Genomic DNA, 7741 nt, shown 5'->3' with positions numbered 1-7741 from the left:
TATAAATGTGAGTGAAAACACTTATTAAATCAATATAAAATTAACTTATAAGACAATAAACAAATTATTATTATTTTTAAATGATCATATAGTATCTTATATTTAGACGAATAATGTTATATGTACCAATTTGTATACCATTAGTGCACTAACAGATGATGTGACATAATTTTAGAGATTTCGGTTCTTTGTAAATTTTACAATAGATGAGGTCATAATTTTGAAATAGTAATATCATCACATATGTTTGTATACTAATTAGTATATTAATTAGTGCACCACCGTATTTAGATATTTAAATAAATAATGTTATATGTACCAATTTATATACTAATTAATTTACTAACAAATAATATGAGATAACTTTACAAATTTTAAATATTTATAATTAAATAATTTTATATACACCAATTGATTCGGTATTACATTCAACATCGTAATTCATTTTCATTTTTATTTATTCAATATTTATTTTATTAGTTTGTCCTTTTACTCGCACCGACCCATTATCCATTTCCATACTTTCTCTATTCGAGGAGGAAACTCGCAGCCGTCAGATCTAATCACCGCCACACCCACTCTAACATGCGTACAGTCCGATTTGATTGGGATATCAGATAACAAATCTAGATTTCTCCGTAGGCCTCGCTATCCCTATGCCGTTGGGGAAAACATTTCAAGCCCACCAAACCCAACAACGTCTCCAGATCATGAACCTTTAACATGACTTTCCTCGAAGATTCATCCACCAACGCAACGCCTGTAAAAATAAGCAATGCCCCCATTTACGCCTATAAAAATACGCAATGCCCCCATTTGAAGAAAAACCCACAAAACATCCCCAGATTTCTTCTTCATTTTCTCAAAAACACTTCCCAACTTCCTCTCTCTCTCTCTCTCTCTCTCTCTCTCTCTCTCTCTCTAGACCTCTCTTTCTTTCTCTAAACTTTGTTGCGAAATCCCAAATGGCTCCTGAACTTGTGAGTGCAACCACCAAGGCCAACAGCCTAGTCAAGGCCTCGAGCCCGATGAGCAGAGCTTATGTCACTTTCTTGGCTGGCAATGGTGACTATGTCAAGGGCGTGGTCGGGCTAGCCAAGAGCCTGAGGAAAGTCCACACTGCCTACCCGCTTGTGGTGGCCGTGCTTCCGGATGTGCCGGAGGAACACCGCCGTATGCTGGTGGCTCAGGGATGCATAGTCAGTGAGATCGTGCCGGTGTACCCGCCGGAGAACCAGACCCGGTTTGCTATGGCCTACTATGTCATCAACTACTCTAAGATTCGCATCTGGGAGGTATGTGTCTAATAATAACAAATTTTAGTTAAAAATTTGTATACAATTTCATGGTATATGTTAGTGTATCATTGTGTTAATATATAATTGTATAATTGTATATCTTCACCTTTTGTCTACTGTAGGTGGACATCATCATAGGCATGCTTTCGGTGGACATCCTCCAAGGCATCCAAGGCATCCATTTCTCTCTATAAAAGAGAGTGCCTTCTCTGAGTGTAAATATATTCTTTTTACAGATAAAACAATTGTGCCTCTCTCTCTCTCTATCCTCTCTCACTTTCTCAAATTATTGTTTCATGGTATCAGAGCCCAGAGTTACATTTCTGGCAATTTGCGATTTTGGTGTTTAGTCCCATACACAGCGACACTACACCAAACCACTCGAAATTTCCTCACGATTCCAACGGCACCAAGCCCGGCCTCAGAAAACCTTCCACGCGCCCACACGCGCCGCCGGTGTCCACTGCGCGTCATCATTTCCGCCACCACTCTCACACGCGCCCGCACGCGCCATCCGTCATCTGTCACTTCCGACACGCGCCCACACGCGCCCACAAGATCCGCGGCTGACGTCAGCCCTGTCTCTTCCGTACGCCGCGCCTGCTACTGTGCGCCTTTCGTGCGCCATTTCACTACTGTGCACCCGCGTGCGCCGAAACAACTACCGTGCGCCGCGTCTGCGCCTGGCCGCTATCGTGCACCGCCGCTTCCTGCTAACGTGCTCCTTTCTGCACTCTGCTAACGTGCGCCGCTGACATCTTTGCTGACATCATCTCTGTCCAGCATACCTTTCCTGGCTATTTTCGACCTTCCGGACTCACTGGTACACTCTGTTTTACCTAATTTTGCTCCTACAGGTCTATCCTATTACTTTAAACCCTATTCAACTAGTATTATGGATCGTCTTGATGCCTCCCATCCTATTTCCGTTATTTTGAATGGTTCAAACTATGTTCTGTGGGCCCAAGCCATGTCCTCCTTCCTCAAAGGAAAGAAGCTTTGGCGAATTGTCACCGGGGATGTGACTAAACCGGTGAAAGACAGTGACACTAATGAAACTACTGTTTCTACTGCTACATTTGAAAACCGACTTGAGGAATGGGACAGTAAGAATTACCAAATCATTACCTGGTTTCGTAATACCTCTGTTACCTCTATCAGTCTTCAGTTTGGTCGCTTTCAGCTTGACTCTGTAACTACTCCTGCAAAAGACATCTGGGATTTCTTGAAAGAACGATACCAGACTACTGGTCTTGCCCACCAATATCAACTTCAGACCCAACTTCACCGCATGCGCCAAGAATCCACTCAGTCCATTAATGAATTCCTTTCTCAAATGTACTCTGTTTGGGATCAGCTTGCTCTTTCAGAACCAACTTGGCATGCCCCCGAAGATGCTGTTTTATTTACTATCTATCGCAACCAGCAAAGGTTGGTGCACTTTCTTATGGCTCTTACTGCCTCCTTTGAGCCCGTACGTGCCTCTCTGCTTCATCGCCATCCCTTGCCCACTCTTGAACAAGCAATTTCTAAGTTGCTATCAGAGGAGACGCGTCTCGGTACTCTTCACACTCATCATGTGGACTCTGTTCTTGCCACTCCTCCGTACCGGCCATCATTTACCCAACGGACCACTGCTTGCCTCTATTGTCAGAATCGGGGCCTTCCTTCAACCCATCTCCTGGTCAATTGCCCCGTCCGATCCTGCCGCTACTGCAACAAACTTGGTCCTGGTCATCTACAACAGGATTGTTTTCGCAATCCATCCCGATCATCGTCCAATAGCCACTCCTCTCGCGGTGGCTCCTCCCAGGGAAGCTTTCATCGTTCCCAGAATCAGTCTCATCACACTGCTACTACTGCTTCTAGGAATCAGACTCATCACACTGCTGCTGCTGCTTCCGGGAATCAATCTCCTCACACTGATGCTGCCACCTCTGCGGGGTTTTCTGAGTCACCTGCTCCGTCTACCCCTAGCTTTTCTCCGACGGATGTAGAGGCCATGCTCAAACAACTTCTCTCCCCATCTGGTACACCTCCTCCTACTGCTTTGTCTGTAATCCCAGGTAACTCTTCTTGGTATTTTGACTCTGCCTGTTGTAATCATATGACATCCAGTTCTACTATCTTTTCTTCCTTCTCTTCATCTCCTCATATTCCCTCAATACATACTGCTGATGGTTCCCTCATGTCTGTTCGTCATGTTGGTACTGTTTCCACCCCTTCTTTATCTATCCCTCAAGTTTATCATATCCCTGCTCTTACCTTAAACCTTATTTCCATTGGTCAATTATGTGAACTTGGTCTAACTGTCACATTTTCTGCTACTGATTGTTTGGTACAGGACCCTCAGACAGGGCAGACTATTGGGATCGGCCGTAAGCATGGACGTCTCTATGAACTCCTGCACCTTCATGTGCCTGCCTCTCCTCAGATTGCTGCTTCTACATCTACTTCCCCATTATCTCCCTTTCATCTTTGGCATTGTCGTTTAGGGCATATTTCTGTTAATCGCTTGAAGTCTTTGGTTTCTAGTGGATAGTTGGGTCATGTAATTCCTGATAATTTTGATTGTATCCCCTGTCAACTTGCCAAACAACCTGCTTTATCATTTAATAAAAGTACGTCTGTTTCCCTTGCACCTTTTGATCTTATACATTCCGATATTTGGGGGCCCTCCCCTACTACTACTATGGGAGGATCCCACTATTTTGTTGTTTTTATTGATGATTTTTCCCGGTTTACTTGGTTGTTTCTCATGAAAAATAGGTCTGAACTTAAACACATTTATTATAGGTTTGCCCAAATGGTCCACACCCAATTCTCCAAAACCATCAAAATTTTTCGCTCTGACAATGCTATGGAATATCGAGATTCCGATTTCCTTTCCTTTCTTCAACATCATGGTACACTGCCTCATCGATCTTGTGCTGGCACGTCCCAGCAAAATGGCCGCGCTGAACGGAAACATAGGCACATTCTTGACACTACTCGCGCTCTACTTCTCTCTTCTTCCTGCCCTGAAAACTTTTGGGGGGAAGCTGCCCTCACTGCTGTTTACACTATCAACTGTGCTCCTTCCCCTGTCATCCATAATCAAACTCCCTTTGAACGTCTGCATGGCACTCCCCCTCCTTACGCCAATCTCCGGGTTTTTGGCTCTGCCTGCTTTGTTCTACTTCAATCCCATGAGCACACCAAGCTTGAACCTCGTTCTCGTCTTTGTTGTTTTCTTGGGTATGGGATTGAACATAAAGGTTTTCGTTGTTGGGATCCACTCTCTCAACGTCTTCGTATCTCCCGCCATGTCGTTTTCTGGGAGCACCAAATGTTTTCCTCGCTATCCTCCTTTCACTTACCCGCACTTTCCACTACTGTACTATTTACTAATCCTTCCATAGATCTTTTTTCTGCTGATTTTGATACAGGTTCCTCCTTCATCGAGACGCCCTTGCTCACTCCTGATCCTGTTCAGCCTGCTCTTCCTGAAGGTCTACCTCTTATTGCCACACCTCCTTCTCCACCAGTTCTTCCTCCCACCGATCCTCCTACAGGTCGACCACGCCGGGTAACTCAACCTCCTCTCCATCTTCGTGATTATATTGTTGGATCTGCTGCCTTCTCTACTTATGAACCTACCTCCTATCGTGAGGCTTGTACTAATCCTCTTTGGCAGCAAGCTATGACTGATGAACTCCAGGCCTTAGACAAAGCTCATACTTGGGATCTTGTTGATCTTCCTCCTGGCAAGACTGCCATTGGTTGCAAATGGGTTTACAAAATCAAAACACATTCTGATGGCTCTATTGAACGCTACAAAGCTCGTCTTGTTGCCAAGGGTTTCAACCAGGAATATGGTATTGATTATGAGGAGACATTCTCTCCTGTTGCTCGGCTCACCTCTGTTCGCAGTTTACTTGCTGTTGCTGCTGCTCGCCACTGGGGGCTCTTTCAGATGGATGTCAAAAATGCTTTCCTCAATGGTCATCTTCTTGAGGAGGTCTACATGCAACCTCCACCTGGGTCCACTTTTCCCTCTCATCAGGTTTGCAAACTCCAGCGTGCTCTCTATGGCCTCAAGCAAGCACCTCGTGCTTGGTTTGCTACGTTCAGTTCTACCATTCATGACTTCGGGTTCACCTCTAGCTCCTATGACTCTGCTCTTTTCATACGGACTACTTCTCATGGTACCACTCTTCTTCTTCTGTATGTGGATGATATGATTATCACTGGTAATGATGAAGCTGGTATTCTCCACCTCAAACAGTTCCTCCACCGCCAGTTTGAGATGAAGGACCTTGGTACTCTTAACTACTTCTTGGGCCTTGAAGTCTCTCATGACTCTACTGGTTCCTATTTATCCCAGGCCAAATATGCTTCTGATCTTCTGGCTCGTGCTGGTCTTACTGATTGCAAAACTACCTCTACTCCACTTGATCCTCAGATACGTCTCACTCCTCTTGATGGGACTCTTCTCTCTGATGCTACTCTTTATCGCCAACTCGTCGGCAGCCTTGTCTATCTCACAGTAACTCGTCCTGACATTGCCTATGCTGTTCACATTGTCAGTCAGTACATGTCAGCTCCTCGCACTCCCCACTATACTGCTCTACTCCGCATCCTTCGTTACCTCAAAGGCACTCTGTTCCATGGCCTTCACTTCTCTGCTTCCTCCTCTCTTGAACTGCGTGCCTTTTCTGATGCTGATTGGGCTGGGGATCCTACGGATCGACGCTCCACCACGGGATTCTGCTTCTTCTTAGGGGATTCTCTTCTTGCTTGGCGTAGCAAAAAACAATCCCTCACTGCCCGCTCTAGCACCGAAGCTGAATATCGAGCTCTTGCTGATACTACTCAGGAACTTCTCTGGCTTCGCTGGCTCCTTGCTGATATGGGTGTTTCTTCTTCTGATTCTACCCCTCTCTATTGTGACAATCAGAGTGCCATTCAGATTGCTCACAATGATGTTTTTCATGATCGCACCAAACATATTGAGATTGATTGTCATTTCATTTGCTAGCATGTTACCTGTGGTACTATTCGTCTTCTCCCTATTGCTTCCATCGATCAACCCGCTGATATCTTCACTAAGGCTCATCCTCCTGGCCGCTTCAATGATCTTGTTTCCAAACTCAACTTGGTTGATGCTTTCCCTCCTTGAGTTTGCGGGGGGATGTTAGTGTATCATTGTGTTAATATATAATTGTATAATTGTATATCTTCACCTTTTGTCTACTTTAGGTGGACATCATCATATGCATGCTTTCGGTGGACATCCTCCAAGGCATCCAAGGCATCCATTTCTCTCTATAAAAGAGAGTGCCTTCTCTGAGTGTAAATATATTCTTTTTACAGATAAAACAATTGTCCCTCTCTCTCTCTCTCTATCCTCTCTCACTTTCTCAAATTATTGTTTCAGTATAAGTTCTTAATTTCCTTGTTATTTCATACTAATTAATTATCTTTCTAGCTAAAATAATGCATATTGACTTGTTATCAATTGCAGTTCGTGGAGTACCATAAGATGATATACTTGGACGGAGACATCCAGGTGTTCTAAAGTAATTAATTTGTAATTTGGCTTCTTTTTTTCCTTTTTTTTTTTCTTCTAGGGATCAAACCCATGGAGGTATACTGGAAAAGAAGAGAACATGGATAGAAAAGACATCAAGATGCTAGTGAAGAGCTGGTGGGATATATACAATAATGAATCATTGGATTACAAGAGGACTAACATATCACGCATTGAAGGTGAAGCTGACAAAGTCATAGTGGCAATGGTGTCAGAGGCCAACGTTGGTCATTACACTCCCGCCCCCACCTGCCGCTTCGCTTTTTTTGGGGGGCGAGCTAAAGACAATAATAATATTGATGCCTAAACCTATTTTTTTAGTTTTTGGTTATGTATAGGCTAAATTTTTTTTTTTTTTTTTTTTTTGATCTCAAATCCCCAACCCCACGTGTGTGCGGATGATGGGAATGAGACTTTTAAAGGGGTATGAATCATTGCTCTTGTACTTATATATTTTCATAGTTTACAAGCATTGAATTCACTTGCTATTACTTTTATATTATACTTAGTAAAAAACTCTGGTGCTCTGCTTCTCATTCTCTTTAAATTTTGCTTAACACCTGCAGCAATGGCAAATTTAATCATGGGAAATGATAGAGAGCTCTAAATATAGAGCTCTAATTTGAGTTCTAATGATGTGTCAAAGCAAAAAAAACAAAACAAGATACAAACATCACATCAGGGTAGGACCTACCTTCTCATTAGAGCTATTAGAGCTCCTATATTAGAGCTCTAAAGCATTTTTGTTTAATCATATCTCTAGGCCCCGCACAATTAGGAAGATTAGCCACAACATGGGCCTTACCATCTACCCTAACCTACCACCAAAAGGTAGCCGTCAATCTTATAGCGTCCCAAAAAGGAATGGCAA

General features: G+C 43.5%; 1 pseudogene; it reads left to right on the top strand.

Annotated features, from left to right (window-relative positions):
• The first annotated feature begins 965 nt into the window (after positions 1 to 965).
• On the top strand, positions 966 to 7177 carry LOC114300129 (galactinol synthase 2 pseudogene; annotated as a pseudogene).
• Positions 7178 to 7741: the final 564 nt, after the last annotated feature.

Source organism: Camellia sinensis, chromosome 2 (assembly GCF_055761805.1).
Source record: "Camellia sinensis isolate YWXY chromosome 2, ASM5576180v1, whole genome shotgun sequence".
In the NCBI taxonomy this organism is placed as follows: domain Eukaryota; kingdom Viridiplantae; phylum Streptophyta; class Magnoliopsida; order Ericales; family Theaceae; genus Camellia; species Camellia sinensis.
Note: the sequence above shows the minus strand (reverse complement) of the source record. Positions and strands in the feature narration are given on the sequence as shown.